This window comes from Trachemys scripta, chromosome 1 (genome assembly GCF_013100865.1).
Source record: "Trachemys scripta elegans isolate TJP31775 chromosome 1, CAS_Tse_1.0, whole genome shotgun sequence".
Lineage (NCBI taxonomy): Eukaryota > Metazoa > Chordata > Testudines > Emydidae > Trachemys > Trachemys scripta.
In genome coordinates, this window is record NC_048298.1 from 308585652 (window position 1) to 308604542 (window position 18891).

At 44.0% G+C, this 18891-nt stretch overlaps 1 protein-coding gene across 3 annotated transcripts in view; it reads left to right on the top strand.

Annotated features, from left to right (window-relative positions):
- Positions 1–18891, top strand: part of RDX (radixin) — a 131804-nt gene that overhangs the window by 16988 nt on the left and 95925 nt on the right. The window contains exon 1 of one of the 3 annotated variants that reach the window (XM_034758821.1): positions 16431–16656. The exons of 1 other annotated variant lie outside the window; for it this stretch is intronic. The gene's annotated coding sequence lies outside the window, so the exon portion shown is untranslated. Of the gene's footprint in view, positions 1–16430; positions 16657–18891 lie in introns of those variants that run through there. One more of the 3 variants, XM_034758820.1, reaches the window with a different exon arrangement.

Here is an 18891-nt window from a genome sequence, read left to right on the forward strand (position 1 = left end):
GAAGTTGTTGGACAGCAAAGAGGTTATTTCATCTGCTCTTGCCCAGAATTTCTGACTGGACTGTAAGTTCCTGAATCACCCTTTCTATACTTCATTTTTTCATAAACAGGAGGGAGAATTTGTTTTCCTGTACCAGTCCGCAGTTTAGAGCTGCCCCCCACGCATTTGATACAGAGCTGGAGAACTTGCCATTCTCAGCTGGAGGCTCTGACAGGTTCTTCTGGCAAGGAGGAGAGGAGTAGTTTCTCTTTCTCCACCTGTGGTTTGTTAGCCTTTTTCTGGCCTAATTGTGTATATATACCCATCACACAATTTAATTCACATAATAGGTTTTACTCTTGTAAGTGTTTTAGGCCCTGATTCTGCAATTCGCTGTGCCCCCTTGTTACCAGCACACTCTAGGGCACCCCACCTTTACTGTTCTGTGGGCTCAAGGCATAATCCAGTTAATTTAGGCACCCCCACCCTTTGCCAGTTCCTAGGGCTCTGGGTGAAAGGCACCGACTCTTACCCAGTTCCTAGGGCTCCAGTCCACCGATAACCAGTTCCTAGGGTGTAATCTTCTGCGCGTTTGCAGGGCTTTCTACCAGTGAAAGAGTCTTACACAGTAATATCCTTAACTTCTATTCATTAACAGTTACCAAAACAGAATACGTGTGCTAAGCACACAATGCTCACCACTCCCAATAAAGCAGATGAACTTTTCTCTGTGGTCCGTCAAGATTTAGATCATCTGGGGACTGCAGCTTCTGCACAATATGATTGGCATGGCACTGCAGGGCTGCCCAGAGGATTCAGGGGGCCTGGGGTCTTCGGTGGCAGGGGGCCCCCGCTGCCGAATTGCTGCCAAAGACCCGACACTTCGGCGGCAGGTCCTGGGGCGGAAGGACCCCCCCGCTGCCAAACTGCCACCGAAGACCCGGAGTGGAAGAAGCTCCGGGGGCCCGGGCCCCGCAAGAGTTTTCCAGGGCCCCCTGAGCGAGTGAAGGACCCTGCTCCAGGGGCCCCGAAAAACTCTCGTGGGGGCCGCTGCGGGGCCCGAGGCAAATTGCCCCACTTGCCCCCCCCTCTGGGCGGCCCTGTGGCACTGAGGTCTAGCAGCTCTGATCTTGGGCTGTGTCCTGGAGTTAAGTTCCAAAGAACTGTCTTTTGGACCCCAGTTTATATAGTTTAACTTGACTCCTGCTTCTATATACCTTAACCAATCATTTTAAACGAAAGTATTAAAAACGGCATTTTTCATCAATCCTAGCCCATTATGAAACAATTATTTAACCAATCATATCCCACCACCTTAGTTGATTTAAATCTTGCAAAATTAGTTATGCAACAGACAGAAACAAAGAATCATACAGAGACCATACAGATAAAGAAGTGGAGATCATAAAGACAAAATAATAGAAGTATAGATTTCACAGTCACAACTGTTGATAAGTGGTTCCTTGCCAGACAGAATGCTATCGAACAAAGTTTTCTTAAAGAAGCAGATCTTAAGTTGTTTAAGAGGTGAAGGTAGGTACTAGCAGGACAGGAGCAACTTCTTAACAGCCTGATATTACACAGTTTTGATGCAATTTAGATGGAATGTGAGGATGTGACTTTCTGCTTTTTAACTCATGGCTGCTGCTGCTTACTAAAGAAAAAGGCCTCAGACTTTACAGTCCCCTCCTTAATGACACTTTTACTAAAGCCATCATCATTACTGTTCCAGGAGTCCAGTATTCAGACCTGCTGAGCTTGGGCTTGCCTCCTAGCTATAATTAACAAGGGCCTTATTTGACTTTGTATGCCAGCTTCCTGTATTCTCCGAACAGTTCTCTTCATCCAGCAAGCAAAAGCTATTATGCTTACTAATAAAGCCAATTGGATTCCAGTGACCACCACAATAGGGTGAACCATTGTATTTAGCATACCACCCTAATAGTAAAAAGAACAGGAGTACTTGTGGCACCTTAGAGACTAACAAATTTATTAGAGCATAAGCTTTCGTAGTCCACGAAAGCTTATGCTCTAATAAATTTGTTAGTCTCTAAGGTGCCACAAGTACTCCTGTTCTTTTTGCGGATACAGACTAACACGGCTGCTACTCTGCACCTTAATAGTGTTTCCCACCAAGAGTGTTGTCCTGCAACAGTTTTCAGTGCATGAGTGATTTCTGTATGATCATGTACTGCAATATGTGTTTGTTCTCCTGTCTGTGCAATATATTGTAAATGTGAATGGAATACAGCATGGACCAACAATTTTCTTATCATGATCATATTCATGCCTAAGGTTACAGATGTTACAGTGTGATACAACTTTGGTTTAAACTTCAAGTAGTTTACAGTCCATACAGGTAATTAGTATTCAGAATCACAACTTTTAATCTTTGTAATGCAAAAACATTATTAACTAAATAAGTCATAACATACTATTCATTATCATCTACTACCACCATTGGACAATGACTCCTAACACAAACACATCCCCTTCCTGCATACGCAACAGCTGATTTTTGTTCAGTGAATATATCAAACATACATCTTTGGGTTCCTTTGTCTTTAACATAAAAATATCCGTCTCTTTCTTTTAAATTTTGATCCTCACACACATCTCAAATTTTCATGGGCCACACATTGAAAGATTTCAGTAGTTTTCCATTGTTGATGTTCTTTATATGCCCAGGAATGGTGATCAGCGGAATACATAACCAAATTTTTTGTTAGCTGGATTCCCACAGGTAACACTGGATATATATTGATAGTGAGACTGGAGTGTATGATTCCTACATATGCTTGTAGAACCATTTGGTCCTTATTTAGTGTAGAGTTTACAAATTTCCACCACGCCATTAATTGTCTCTCCCCTTCTGTAACATTTTTCCACAACAACTTTTTTATTTCCAAAGGCAAGTTTCCTTGCATGGCTTCCCGAATCATTTGGATTACCAATTGCTGACTTATATCTTGGGCCTGTGTACAGGCTAATGCTAAGGACACGTTTTCTTGTATTGTTTCCATAGCCCCTGCAAAAAGTAATAAATCTTTTTCACCTTGCTGTGGCCACACCGCCGTATTTTAAAAAATAATTGTTGCCCCATTCCTAATTTGACAGGGATGCACTGATGGGCTTCCCAATTCTTGTATTTCAACTGTAACATAACTTACTTTGTTTGCCAATACCTTTATGTTAGTAGCATCCAGTATTCCAACTCCTAATCCAGTTCCACCCAAAGCAGTTTTCAATACACTCCTTGGGAGCTGCCTACTCCTCCTGACTGCCACGCAATTGCAATAACGTTCAGTATTTCATACTGAGATAGTGTTAAAGCAGCTATACTTTTACTGGGCCTTTACTGTACTGCCCCTTATAGTAGTCAGGGAAGGTACTATAATGGCCTTCCTTTCCTTACATCTATAGGCACTGACTTCCCCTCTTTCCCATGGGTGCTTGACCCCCATTTTGCCCCCGGCCCTGCCCCCACTTCACCCCTTCCATGAGGCCCCGCCCCCATTCCAACGCCTTCCCCAAAGTCTCCGCCCCAACTCCGCCCCCTCCCTGCCAATATTCCAACTCCTTCCCCTAAATCCCCGCCCTGGTCCTGCCTCTTCCCCGCCTCCTCCCCTGAGCGTGCCACGTTCCCGCTCCTCCCCCAACTCCCGGAGCAGCTGTTTGGTGGTGGCCGAGCGGGCAACGCTACGAGGTAGGCAGAGGAGTGGGGACGCTCAGGGGAGGAGGAGGGTGAGGGGAGCTTGCACCCACCGCTTTTTTCCCCGTGGGTGCTTCAGCCCCGGAGTACCCACGGAGTCGCTACCTATGCTTACATCCAATTTTATACAACATACAGGTGTATTCAACAGGCTTCCATGCTGGAGGTTGATTAAGACTCGCCAATTATTACTGATTTTTTCCCCCCAGCAACCAATGTTTTCACTTGCCCTTTTTTTCCTTTCGTAATTTCACTTTGTGCTTAAAATTCTTATGCTTATCCTTTCATTCCCACCAACAGATAAACCTTGTGTCCCATGCATATTTTGCCTTTAAACGTGCCTTCACCATCTGTGGATGTTTCCCTGTTGGCATTCCTTGACTCTGCCCTTCTGCAACGTTTGTTTCTGAAAATACAGTTAAAGTGTCCATTAATCCTTTTCTGCCTAACACAGTTTCCCCATTTTTAAACTACACAACAATGCTAGCAACAACACAACACAAAACATGATCTTTGTTGCGACTGTAGATCCATGGTATTCTGAGCTGCTCTTCAGCTGGCACAGCTTTTCTTGAAGTTCTGAAAGACAAAAAGATCTTTCTACCCCCATTATGGGGCAGCAGATTATTGCTTAAAATATCCCTTCCTTTTACAGGTTTCAGAGTAGCAGTCGTGTTAGTCTGTATCCGCAAAAAGAACAGGAGTACTTGTGGCACCTTAGAGACTAACAGATTTATTAGAGCATAAACTTTCGTGGACTACAGCCCACTTCTTCGGATCTCCTTGCTGATTGCAGGCAAAACAGAGGAATTACCACCATACTTTCCTGTGTTTTTCTTCTATCAGCAGGCCAGATTTTAATGGCTTCTACCTTTTAAGGGTTTAGGGTGAATTATCCCACTGTTCAGTCATGAAATTCATGAGGTAGTGTACCTCAGTTTCCCTTTTTTATACAGCAGACCAGGTTTGTAATCTTTTCTATGCTGTGCCAAATTTTAAGTTTATTCACAGGTAATAGCTGAGAAGTATTATTACCATAAGGCTTTTAAATTTGAGGTATGTTTCCAATGACCATTTATAGCATGCTTAAAGTCTTTCACCCCAAATCATACACATTATACATTGTTACAGGGTTACTCAGTAACATTTAATTTATCCCAAAGTTTAATATTAACAGTAACATTAGCATCAAATCTATTACAAGTGGGCATTTAAAAGTATCTTGTTATACCACACCTTTTATTTCAACAATTTGACTTCAAGGCCAGTGTCTTCAAAACCCTCTTGGAATCTTTGCATGGGCTTTTTAATTTAATTATATCCTTGGGGTTTTGGTGGGGTAAGTTTGTAAGGGACACTTGCCTTCTAAGGGTTAACCTGTCTCTCAATATCAGGACTGACTTGTTTCCCACCTCCCTTTCCTGGAGGGTCATAATTTGAGCCTTCTTGCTTACACAAATTTACATGTTGGGCAGGTGTGTCCATTATCTGCAGCTCCTTTGTGCTACCATCTATGGGCAGTTCTCACCTTCCCCTATCAGCTAGGTAATTTGCATCAACACAGACACCACTGGCTGTTAGTTTTTCCTTTGAGATTTTGAAAAATAAAATAAACAATTTTCTAGCCCCGTTCTATGCTTTCGGTTATGAAGAATGAAACAATATTAACCATGGCTTGTTTTGTTTCTTTGACAAATTTATTTTTACCGGGTATACTGTTGGGCTGGTCTTTTTCTACAGTGTTCACTGGGCTTATTTAAAAATTTAAAGTATTGGTTTTACCTTGTTTTGTTTTTAAAGCACACAGCAATCTGAAAAAGAAAACATAACCTTTCGTGGCTCCTTTTAGAGCCCTTGCAAGATTTTAATGAAGTAACAGGTTTTGTTTACATTTCTTTTAGCCCTTCTACAATATATACTGCATGTATCATGGGAAAATGCATATTTCTTACATAGTTTAACTCCCAAAACATTATATTATCCATATCAATTTTTACATAAGGTGTAACTGTTTATTTAGTGCTTACAGAGTATTCATGTACCCTTATCAAAGTGACATTCTGATTACTCAGAGACACCTTGAGGCTTAGTGTTCCTAACATTGCTTTTTTGTGCACCTCACCCCTGCTGTTGCTCCAGAGGGGCACTGTCTTTTTAATTTGTTATTCGTTTACTGCAGCTCTTATCTGCTATTTTGTTACCAAAAAAAAAAAAAAAAATCCAGAATCTCTCCCCATTCTCCTGGTGCTGGCTATCCCTACCAGAGTCACGGCCACATCCTCTGGTCCTTATTTAAAAAGATATTCAACTTTATAAAGCATAAAAGTAGCAAAGGGTTAAATGCTAAATAACAAAGGCAAACCACACTAGCTGCTTGTGTCGGGCAAAAGAGTAGTGTTGCAACTTTGAATGAGAGATTCAATTGGATTTTTAATGGCATTATTTAAAAAAAAAATCAAAACCAATTCATCTTAAACCTACAAAACAGGGTTTTTACAAACAAACAGTGTTGGTTTAGGTCCTTAAAACCTTACATATTTACACAATATATTTACACACACACAAATTCTCTTTTTCTTAACATCTCTTGTACTGCTTTAATTACATCTCTACCCCAATATAACGCAACCCGATATAACACAAATTTGGATATAACGCGGTAAAGCAGTGCTCCGGGGGGGGGAGGCTGCGCGCTCCGGCGGATCAAAGCAAGTTCAATATAACACGGTTTCACCTATAACGCGGTAAGATTTTTTGGCTCCCAAGGACAGCATTATACCGGGGTAGAGGTGTATTTGTACACAGCAGTACACAAATTACATTCCCTTTTATACATTTGGAGGCAGTTAAATTCCAATGGAAATCCCTTATGTTCTTTTTAGTGATTTTGACTAAACTGTCCATATTCAAATAATTTTAATCAGATTTTCTGCCGGTCTGCAGCAGTTATTAACAATTGATTATTTACAAGGGCCCATTTTCCTTCAGAATGGCTGCAAAGAAACCAAAAATTCTCTTCCTATAACACTTTTCCTCTTTAACATTTCCACAACTTTTAATTGTTTAATTCCCTCCAACCTCTGTGGTGGTAACTTCTCACTCTTTCCTTAAATCACTTACTTATCTCCCAAAATGACACCTTCTTTAGCCCAGATATCACCATTCCAAGTATCGTCCCAGAGGTCTATGTCCCTGGTGCCTATACTTACTCCTACCACTATGCCCCTCTGGGCTCCCAGCATGTTTTTGAATCTCTTTATCTGTTGTTTGCAGACTGTATGCTGCTTGTCTGAGCCTGAGCCTGCTTTCCTCGCAGAACCATCCCTTCCCATGGACATAGGCCTTGTTCCACTACCCATTTAACAAAAAGGGTGGGCTCCTCAACTAGCCCATACCTCTCCTTGTCCCTTTTCTTTGTTCCCCACCCCTCTTGTTGCTCTGGGGTAATAATTCTGCCAGCTGGCTAGCAATCCTTCCTGACAGAAGATATAGATATTCTGCTATTATTTACTGAGTTAGACTCCATCAGTTCAGTTCAAACAACCTTAGGCTGCCCGCCTTCTTCACCAAATCTGTTACCCGCATGCTCTAGGACCCTGCTTTTACCCTTCTGTGGGCTTAAGGCTTAACCCAGTTAATTTAGGCACCCTACTCTTTCACAGTTCCTAGAGCTCCGGGAAAAGGCACCTCCCTTGCCCAGTTTCTAGGGCATAGAGCGTAACCCTGGTTAATTTAAGTACCCACTCTTACCCAATTCCTAGGGCTCAGAGCGTAATCTTCTGTGGATTTGTGAGGTCTTTTACCAGTGAAAGAGCCTTACACAGTAATATCCTTAACCTTTATCTATTAACAATTACCAAAACAGAATACGCACACTAAGCATACAATGCTCACGACTCCCAATAAGGCAGATTCCCGGTGGCCAGTCAGGATCAGGTCATCTGGGGCTCCAGCTTCTGCACGATATAGTTGGCAGGGCATTGAGGTCTGGCAGCTCTGATCTTGGGCTGTGTCCTGGAGTTAGGTTCCAAAGAACTTCCTTTTGGACCCCAGTTTATATAGTTAAACTTGACTCCTGCTTATATATACACCTTAACCAATCATTTTAAATTAAAGTACTAAAAAACAGTATTTTTCATCAGTCCTAGCCCATTATGAAACAATTATTTAACCAATCATACCCCACGATCTTAGTTGATTTAAATCTTGCAAAATTAGTTATGCAACAGGCAGAAATAATTAAAAAATCAGAGACTATATAGATAAATAATAGAGAAGTGGGGACCATAAAGGCAAAACAATAGCGGTATAGATTTCACAATCACAATTGTTGGTAAGTGATTCCTTGCCAGACAGAATGCTATGAAACAAAGTTTTCTTCAAAGATACGTTTCTTTATCTGGTGATGGTGGATACTATTAGAACAGGAGAACCTTCTTAACAGCCATCTAACAACCACCATCCCTATATTTCTGTTGTCTTCTGGAATTTTTTTAAAGTAATATTTTTTTCTTGTAGAAAATATAAACCAGGCCAAGCACCTATTCATTTAAACTTTTTATGATTCTTTTAATATTTTAATAAAACACTCTAGTTTTAGAGCATAAATTTGCTAATGGTATTCTAACACTGGTATTGCAATAGTTTTACATGACTATGGGTTGATTTCTGCAAATATTAAGCACATTAATAGATCTCTGTATATAAATTTAGTCATGTGGATAAATATTCCCAGGATGAACAGTTAGGACTCCAATCTTGCAACTATTCAAGCATATGTGAGACTTTATTCACAGAGTAGCAGGGTCAAGGTCTAAACTATTAACACAGTAAACATTCCCATACTAGTCAAAGGCATATATTTTGGATAACAGGATAAAATAAACTTGAAATTGTACACAACTCTTTTTGATATGACAAAACTAGGAAACACTACCAAAAATGTAACCTTTTACAAAAGTTGTCATCTCCAAAATGCCTTATCCAATTTCCCTCATTGAGCCTCAGATCATACAGTAAAGTGTCAGATGAATATATTTAGTTTTAGCAAAATTAGGTCCCAATTCTGCAATGATCTGCATGGACCAACTGTTATGCTTGAGCAGAGCCTCCTTGAAATCACTGGGGCTTTGTATGGGCACAGGGGTCTATACTAGCAGCTATGATTGGGCAAGAGTCCTCCAAATCAATTTTATACTGTTTTTTAACTGTGGAAAGACAAATGTGTTTCTTATTAACTTTATCATTCAATTATAGCACAGTAGCTTCTGTTAGTACTTGTAACGTTATCTTTATAACCTACCTCTCAAGAATTAAGTAATTAGACATATATATCTGAAAGCTTTCTGTAAAGAAAATAACATGCAGTAACCACAGCCCTTCAGTAGTTTCACTTCTACTGCTAGGAAGAATGCAATCTGACTACATTTCTAATGCTTTATTGATTGTAAACTGTTTTTATAGAGATATGAATGCAATTTTACAGCCCTGGAGGGTGGGGGAAGTCACTATCATGTTTACAAGGTAGATAAAACTACTTTATATACCTTGTTTATCTTTCATTGAGGGGTAATACAGCTATAAACATACGTTATGTAATCAGACAGGATATAAAGTATAATATAAAATTTTAAAAATTACAAACTAATGTATCTTTTTTGAAAGGAACCTACCACCACTTTCTATTAATGCATGTAATGACCAACTGCAGCTAATTCAATACTTGGGGCTGGCTCAGTGGGCTATCTGGAAGCAGCATTTGATGCAGTGGCTTGTCTCTAAAACAGCCAACCAGAATGAACACATTACACCTGTGTGCTGTTGTCTGTATTGGGTGACTGTCAAATTTTGGTCCAGTTCAAGCTTCTTGCCTCCAAAACCCTGAATAGGCTAGGATCTGGTTAGGTAAGATTCCATCTCTTTATGCTCCCCATCATAACTGCTGTACTTAGCAAGGACACTTCAATGGATGGGGAAATGGGGAGCAGATCTTGTATTGTGGTGACTAAAGATAAGGAAGATTAGTGAAAGGCCAATGATTTTAGAGCATGCTTCTGCAGGAGCCCAGCATTACCTTAAATATTAGTGTAGTAATGACATCAGATACTGGAGAAACTGATCACCCTCATTCTTTCACTGTAATGAATTGGCTCAAAAAAAAGGTGGGGGGGGGGGACAGGAAAGAGACTTCAGCCTTCTAGAGGCAATTTAATGTACTTTTTGTAGTGTGAGGGCTCACATTCTATGGCATTGAGTGCCAGAGAAATAGCTGTACAAAATATGTAATCTAAAATGCTTATTAAAAACTTTATGGGCTAAACCCCTTTACCACCTTTATTCTCTTATACAACATTATTCTCTCACAGAAACTGGATGGAAGAGACCTATTGAACTATCTAATACAGTGGTTCTCAAGCATGGTCCCTTGTGGGCTGCGAGCAGGTTTCGGGGGGGTCTGCCAAACAGGACCAGTGTTAGACTTGCTGGTGCCTAGGGCAAAAAGCTGAAGTCCCACTGCATGGGGTTGAGGCCTGGGGTCCTGAGTCCCGCAACCTAGGGCTGAAGCAGAAGCCTGAGTAACTTAGCTTCATGGTGCCCCCTGTGGCATGGGGCCTTGGGCAGTTGCCCTGCTTGCTGCCCACCCCTTAACGTTTATTGCCCGTGGTATTGTAGCACAGGTGGACCATGGAGTTTTTATAGCATGTTTGGGGTACCTCAGAAAGAAAAAGGTTGAGAACCACTGATCTAATACAGTGGTTCTCAACCAGAGGTACACATACACCTGGGGGTACGCAGGGGTCTTCCAGGAGGTACATCAATTCATCTAGATTATTTGGCTAGTTTTACAACAGGCTATATAAAAAGCTCTAGCGAAGTCAATACAAACTAAAATTTCATATAGACAATGACTTGTTTATATTGCTCTATAAACTAGACACTGAAATGTAAGTACAATATTTATATTCCAACTGATTTGTTTTATAATTATATGGTAAAAATGAGAAAATAAGCAATTTTTCAGTGATAGAGTGCTGTGACATTCTTGTATTTTTATGTCTGATTTTGTAAGCAAGTAGTTTAAGTGAGTTGTAACTTGGGGGTACACAAGACAAATCAAACTCCTGAAAGGGGTAAAGTAGTCTGGAATGATTGAGAGCCACTGATCTAATGCATATCCCTCCCAGCATACAGGAATGTTCTTTACATAATAGCTGTTTTGTCCAAACTAACTTTAAATGACTTAAATGATGCAGCTTCCATAATTTTCCCGAGGGAGATTATTCCACATGATTTCACTGTCAGGAAGCAGTTTGCTGCTGGTGCTGTTTCTTTTTTGTTTGTTTGTTTGGGTTTTTTTGAAAGCCTTTTTTTTTTTTAAACTACTCTTTGAAGCAGCAGCTTTAATTAGAAATTCCTCTCTGTTCTTCCCCCAACCTTTCTTTCTTTATCAGACAGCGAGAGGTCAAGGTATATTAATAGCTGCTGCATGACTCAGAGTTGTTAACTCAAGTGGATCCCTTCATACTGAGATCTGCTGGTTGATGTTCCTGGCTATACTATCGCTCTAGGAGAGAGCACCTTTCCTATTTAAAAAAAAAAAAAAAAAAAAAAACAGAATAAAACAACAAAACAGAGAAGCAGCTGGGTCTCCCTCAGTATTTTCATTCCCATTTTTCTCCAGAAGAATTCTCTTTTGTTGCTACTCCCTCTTCTCACTGTGGAAAGAGGAACTGTATACGAAGAATAATATTCAACAATCCCCATCCCTACTTAAGGAATAGTCTGAGTCTCTCCTCCATACCTCATGAGTGATAGAAAAGGAGTCAGAGCCTAAGCATGCCTTTTCTTCCCCCAAACCACAAAATCCCAGAATGTGTGAAGCAACATCTTAGCCCCTTTAGCACATGTGTGTTCATATGTGGCAAGGGAGGGGTAGGAGGACAGAGCCAGTGTGACCTTGGAACTGTTGTGTTCTTAACCTCTGTGTTTGCTTTCTGAACCTTCCCTTTCTCCTAAAAGGGGGATGATGTCCTAGAGCAACCACCTCCTTTTCTGATGGTCAACACTAAGCAGACCATAGAGTTAAAGTCCTCACTGGGCCTGTGGGTGCTGGCTGAGGCTGGTGCACTTTGGAGATAAGGAGATGGCTGGAGTGTAGTGTCAGAATCCTCACACTCATTATTTAGTCATAAAAATATGTAACCTTCTCTGCCTTGGTCCAGGGCAGTGATTTTTAACAGGAGAAATCTGTGTCAAATGACTGCCTTCCCTCCCCCCACCCCCAATAAGTTATTTATAATTAGGGCTCTGTGTCTGTCACACGACCTTCATGATTTCTGCAACAGCCAGTGTGGCTAACCCCAGGGCTGCCCAAGCACTGGCTCTGGGGCTAGCTGCTTAGGTGGCCCCAGGGACAGCCACACCAGCCACTGCTCAGGCAGACCCCTGCAGCTGGTGCTGCTGGCCCCAGGTGCCCCCACTTTTCCCTAAGATTTACTCTCAGTTATTTTTAGTAAAAGTCATGGACAGGTCAAGGGCAGTGAATTTTTGTTTATTGCCCATGACTTTTACTAAAAATACCTGCGACTAAATTGTAGCCTTATTTATCATTCTTCTCATCTGTCTATGCTGTCTGTGTAATATGTTTTCTAACAGAAATTATTGGCCTGCCAATTGGCCCCTGAGTTAGGAAGTGTTAACATTCTATTCTTCCCCTATGCCCTTAAATCTCACTCTCTCTTCTAATCTTCAATCAATTGTCTTGCACAATGCTTACTCAGGATAGTAACCTTGCTTTATTTATATAATATTTTAATTTTTTCAGGTATGGTTACTTGCATGAGTTTCAGATTAGTGACTAGGAAGAAATTATTTTCTCTGTTTCAAAACATATTTCATGTTGAACAGTCACATGATTTACAGAGTCATATGATCCTGGCTCTAATTCAGCAAATACTTATGCACATGCATGACTTTCATGATACTACCCAGGTAAATAAAGTACCCTTGGGCCTATGCTTTTTTTAAGGCAGTGACTTCAAATAGAAGATGGTGTGAAGTGAAGCTACAGCTTCCTATGAGAAACTACACAGGCATGATTGTTAACAATGCATAAAATATGGTGGAAAGAGAAAAATACTAAAATAAGGATATGAAAATGTATTCTGTTGAAACCACAATTTTACATTTTTTCTAGAAGCCAAAAAAATTTGCATTCATGTGTTTGCATGTGGTCAACAGAATAGCTGTGTCCTACAAAGACTCTCAGGCCTAACTTTATACTGAAATCAATGGGACTACTCACAAAGTGTGAACCACTAAGGTACTTGGGCACCTACATGCCAGAGTTAGTATCTGCTAGTTCCCAGTTCTGGCTCCACTTCGACCCTCAAAACTCCTGATGAACCCTGTCAGCCCCTAAACTCAATCATGGCCTAAGTTTTCAGAGCAAAAGTTCCCTTGGAGCCTGGGTTTCTGCCTCTGAGCATGCACACTGCTGCCTCCCTTTAGGTGTTCAGACGCCTATCTCCTGCCTAAGCCCCAGAGCGATCCACAAACAAGAAGACAGGCATTCCGCTTCCTAACTTCTGTGCAGAGCCCAATCTGATAGGTGTGCTCTGTACCAGAGGGGGAGAAAAGATTTGAATAAGGGTCTTCCACCTCTCATTAAGGTGCTCTAACCACAGAGCTATGGGCTAGTCTACTGTGGAGCTTCCTCTGTTACCTGCACACTCTAGGGCATCCCATCTTTACCCTTCCATGAGTTCAAGGCATAACCCAGTTAATTTAGGCACTCCCACCCTTTCCCAGTTCCTAGGGCTCTGGGTGAAGGCACCTACCCATACCCAGTTCTTAGGGGTCAGGGCCACCCATTCTCAGTTTCTAGGGCTCAGATTGTAACCTGGTTAATTAAAGTACCCACACTCACCCAGTTCCTAGGGCTCAGAGTGTAATCTTCTGCAGGTTTGCACCTCAGGGCCTTTTACCAGTGAAAAAGCCTTACACAGTCATATCCTTAACCTTTATTTATTAACAGTTACCAAAACAGAATACGCACACTAAGCATACAATGCTCACCACTCCCAATAAGGCAGATGAACTTTTCCCGGTGGCCAGTCAGGATCAGCTCATCTGGGGCTCCAGCTTCTGCACGATATAGTTGGCAGGGCATTGAGGTCTGGCAGCTCTGATCTTGGGCTGTGTCCTGGAGTTAGGTTCCAAAGAACTTCCTTTTGGACCCCAGTTTATATAGTTAAACTTGACTCTTGCTTAGCTATACCTTAATCAATCATTTTAAACTAAAGTACTACAAAACAGTATTTTTCACCAATCCTAGCCAATTACAAAACAATTCTTTAACCAATCATACCCAACCACCTTTTTTGATTTAAATCTTGCAAAATTAGTTATGCAACAGACAGAAACAATTAAAGGATCAGACAGAGACCATACAGATAAAGAGTAGAGATGTGGGGACCATACAGGCAAAACAACAGGAGTATAGATTTCACAATCATAACTGTTGATAAGAGAGGGGGAATTGAATGTGAGTCTCTCATATGCCAGCAGACTGCTCTAACCACTGGGCTAAAAGTTATAAAATGGGCATCACCTCTGGCTGTTTTGTGTGAAGTAATGCAGGTGCCTAACTCATTTTCACAAGAAATGTTATACCTATTGAAGTCTAGGAGGCAGGCAGGCACAAGCCCACCTGTGTCTGAATGACCCTCCCCCAGCCTAAGAGGAGGAGCTACTGAACCTGGGATTCAAATAATTACAGGGGACAATGAAAAAATAACAGGATCAGGAGTGAGGGTCACAGGAACAAAATCAGGGATCTGGAAGGGGATACTAAGCAGAGAATCTTGGACAGCACCCACTGCTCCTTAAAGGTATCTAGGGAACCAGTGGACAAGAAATGCTGGAGGTGCCTAAACTGTCTGTCTCCAGGTGGTAGGTGCTTGTTCATGGATTGCTAAGCCAAGATAGGGTCTCCTTGGAGCCTGGACTTTTGCCCCTATCTCAGAGAGGGAGTGCTCAGACCAAACCCCTCTGTTTGGCATCTCCCATGTGTTAGTGCAGGTGGCTCCCTGCTAGTGTGCTAGATTTTGTAGATCGCATTCTTAGTCACCTATCTCTCCCATTCATTGTATAGGGAGCCTAGGCTTTTGTGGATTGCAGTGTTGTTCCTGTGATTTTCTAGGCACCTAAAAATTAGGCCCTATAACACTTAGCTTTGCAACACCTAAGACTCTTTGTGGATTCCACCCAAAGTGCTTAAAGACCTGAGTCTTTGTTAGGAATGCCAGTCCTCTACAATCCATAGGAACTTTATACCACCTTCCACAGGTGCCAACTTTCTCATTTCCCTGGGATGCTCGACCCCCCACTCCACACCTTCCCCCAAGGCCCCTCCTCCAACCCTTTCTGCCCCTGGTCCACCTCTTTCCACCCTGTTCTGCCCCCACCCACAAGCATGCCCTGCCCTTGCTCCACTCCCTTCCCCCCAGCACCTCTGCTGAACAGCTGATCCACCCTGGGTGGGAGGAAATGGGAGGGAGGGGAAGGAACTGATTGGCAAGACCCGCTGGCAGGTGGAAAGTACTGGGGGGGGGGGAAGGTGGAGGAGCCGATTGGTGGGGCCTGACAGTATTTTTTTCCGTGGGTGCTCCAGCCCCAGTGCACCCAAGTCAGCGCCTATACCACCCTCTTCTTGAAGTCCCTGCCTTAGAGGCAACAGCCTATGTGACTGAATCAGCTTCCCCAAGTAAGTCCAGCTGAGACTCTGCAGAGCCCCATTCCCTTCAAAGTGTGTGCAGGGATGGGGGTCTGCCTGCATAGAATAAGTGCAGGGCAGGCATGGGCTCCTCAGGAGTAACCCAAAAAATAAACGGACACTTGTAACAAGCTTTCCTGTGACAGAGTGCTGCCAAATGGAGCACTCAAAAAGACTTCACTCATGAAACAGTTTGTCAAGGTGCACCTATGAGAGAGGAAAAGTGGAGAAAATAAGATCTTTTGCTGGACTAATCTGTTGGTGAAAGACACACGCTTTCAAACTACACCAAGTTCTTCTTCAGGGCCCAGTAGCTTGAAAGCTTTGTCTCTAACCAACAGAAGTTGGTCCAATCAGAGATATTACCTCCCCCACCTCATCTCTCTAATATCCAGGTCTAAACACAGCTCCTGGGAACCACCCATGCAGCCAGTGTATGTATGACACATGCAGGGGTGCAGGAACAATTTGTATAGTGGGGGTGCTCAGAGCCATTCAACCAAACAGTGAACCCTGTATACAAGGGAAACCACTTCAAGCCAGGGGTGTGTGACAGGATCCCCCCAGTACCTCTGGACACATGGGCATTAGACACGTGAAAAATTAGTCTTACATCAGCTATGTAAGCCGCGTCCACACATGCCAAGAGCCTGCTGTATAGACAGGGGGAGAGGAATGAGGGGTCACACTCGGGCTAGTCCCAGCAAGGGCATAACACGACACCTCCTGCACTCCCCCAACATTACTTCTCACAGGGGCGAGACCCCATCCGCCGCTGTGTACTTGCACGCCGGGTCTCCCCATGCTCCCCACCCCTCCCCTACACAACCCTCCCTCCTTTTACACCGAGGCTCCCCTCGCTCTCAGCCCCCCGCGACGAGGAGTTGAGGGCAGCGGCTTCGCCGTGGCTAGTGCGCATGCTCACACCTCTTGCGCATGCTCCGTAACAACGAGGAGGAAAATCTAAACGGCGGCAGCCGCCGCCATATTGAGTAGCTGTCAGCGGCGCTTTGCGCGTCTCTTGCCTCGACCCACCAGCGAACAGCCCAGGGCGGCCCCCAGCGCCTGCTGCCCGGCCGCGGAGGGGCCTGCGCGGGGGCCCGGCCACAGCCGACCACCGAGAGCGCATCGGAGACCCGGCGGGGCCGAGTCCCCCAGCAGAGCCCCCCGCCGGGGAGCGGAGCCGCAGGTGAGGGGGATGCGGGGAAGAACTGGGGAGGGGGTTGGTGGCTGCGCCGTGCCGGACCCGCCGCTTACCAGGCCGCATTCAGCCCGCCCCCGTCTCCGCTGCTTCCCGACGGGGGGTAGGGGTCTCGGGAGCGAGTAGCTGTCAGAGCCCGTTATCAGATTCCCGGGGGCTGCCTGGTCCTTCCTCCCCCCTTCCCCGGGGCGGCCTGGCTCGTGCCCCCCTCGGGGCTATGTGTGTGGTGTGGTTTCCCCCCCCCCGCTGCTCTGGCCCCGGGTCTCTGTGTGTCTCCCCCCTTGGCCCCTCGGGGCTGCCTGTGTCCCCCCGCGGCCCCCTCCCCAGGGCTGCCCCCCCGTAACTCCTTCCCCAGAGCCCTGTGTCCCCCGCAGCGCTTCTCTCTCCCCTGTCATTTCCCCCAGGGCTGTGTCCCTCCCTGCCACCGCCACGCTGCTCGCCCCCCTCTCCCGGTGCTGTCCCGTCCCCGTCCCCCCGTGCTCCTCTCGGCCCCCTTCTACACTGGGTGGTCCGCCCGCAGCCTCCTCTCTGCCCGCCCCCTTCGGAGACTGCGGGAAGGTTATGGGGAGAAGGAGTTTGGGGGGCTGCGGGGCTCAAGCCGCTGCAGGATGGGATGGGAGTTGATGCTTTTCTTCCGCTCGCTCTGTCTCGTCCGCTACCATCTAATCTTGGTTCTCGGTGCCCGGAGCCGGTGTAGCGGCTCATAAACCCGACTCGCTCGAAGCCCTAAATTGTGGGAGGGGTTGAGCGATAATGCAACTCTGTAAAGCCCCTCGGCTACTTGTTGCAACGAGGATGATACTTTGTAACACATTCCTCACGTCAGAAACAAAACACGCACCCACCCCTGTGCAGCCCAGGAGGTGGCCGCGGCGCCGTACCGGCCCGACGAGGAGTGCAGAGACGTTTTGCGGGCGCGTCAGGTTCAGCTACATTCCCCCACCGCCTCCAGGGTTTTTTGAGAGTTGCGGGGAGCTCTGAATTTGTAAATCGCTCCGGCTTGAAACTAGAACTCACTCCTCAATTTTAAAATAAGTTTCAAGTGACTTAGTCTGTAAAACAGTCCGGGGAAGAGTGTTGGTCCTTTGCAAAAGGCAAGATACAGCATGTAAAATTCCACTGCTGTGCAACAGCTTTTCACTAATATCTTAAGGCTTTTTAACTCTTGATGTTCTTGTAGAACGTCAGCTTGGATCAATGAATGTACACATATGGAAGAATAATAAGGAATTACTTCATAAACAAGTGCCATGAAGCATCTGTCACTATTGTTTATAACAAATGTACATTTTAAAGCCTCTAAATACTGATCTATATAATGGTCACAACAGCCCTAAGCCATTGTACATTATATTATGTTGGATAAATGTCTGATATAAATAATGCAAATATTTGTTTTCAACCTTACCATTAAAAACTAGCTAAGTCAAGGAGATTTAAAGCATGAAAATACATTTCTTAACTACATCATTCCCTTGCCCTTGTTGGTTTTTATCAGCTTGGATGTTTAAAAATAGCACTTTGTGTCAGTGCTAATGTAACTGATTACACTAATTTTATTTAACGAAGTGTGAAGCTGCATTTGTCAGACTATAGCCTACTGATGGAGGATTTGATATTACTACTTGCAGTACATGTTTGTTGACAGGCATTTATTAGTCTGAATAAGGGTTGGGAGACAAGAAGTCCTGAAGTGTAATACTGTGTAACTTTAGGCAAGTCCAGTTCACCTTGCTATGCCTCATTTTCTGTATTGATCAGTTGCAGGTATTTGCCTCCTACCTGTGTCACAGGAATGCAGTATATGTATTCAAAGTGCTACATAAGGGTGGCTCCACAAAGGGGACTTAGACTCAGTTTTGTAATGTTCAACATTTAGGTGCCCTATTGCCTAATGGAATTCACAGCCCCACATTAGGTATACAGGCTCCCCTATACAATGGATGGGGAGAGGTGTCAAAGAATGGGATCCACAAAAGTCAGCAAGCTGAGCAGGGAGCTACCTAAGCTAGCCAGTAGACTGTGCTAGGTCAAGGGAAGTATTTCTGTCAACCTAGCTACCATATCTTGGGGAGGTGGGTTACCTACGCTGACAGCATAGGTAGCGTAGCATTTTAAGTATAAACAAGCCCTAAGATTCAAAGCCATAAACTCTCTCCTGGAGTTAGGTGCCTAAGCCCTTTCTTGCAAAAAACGAGGTAGAGGTGCCCCCTTCCCCCCTTA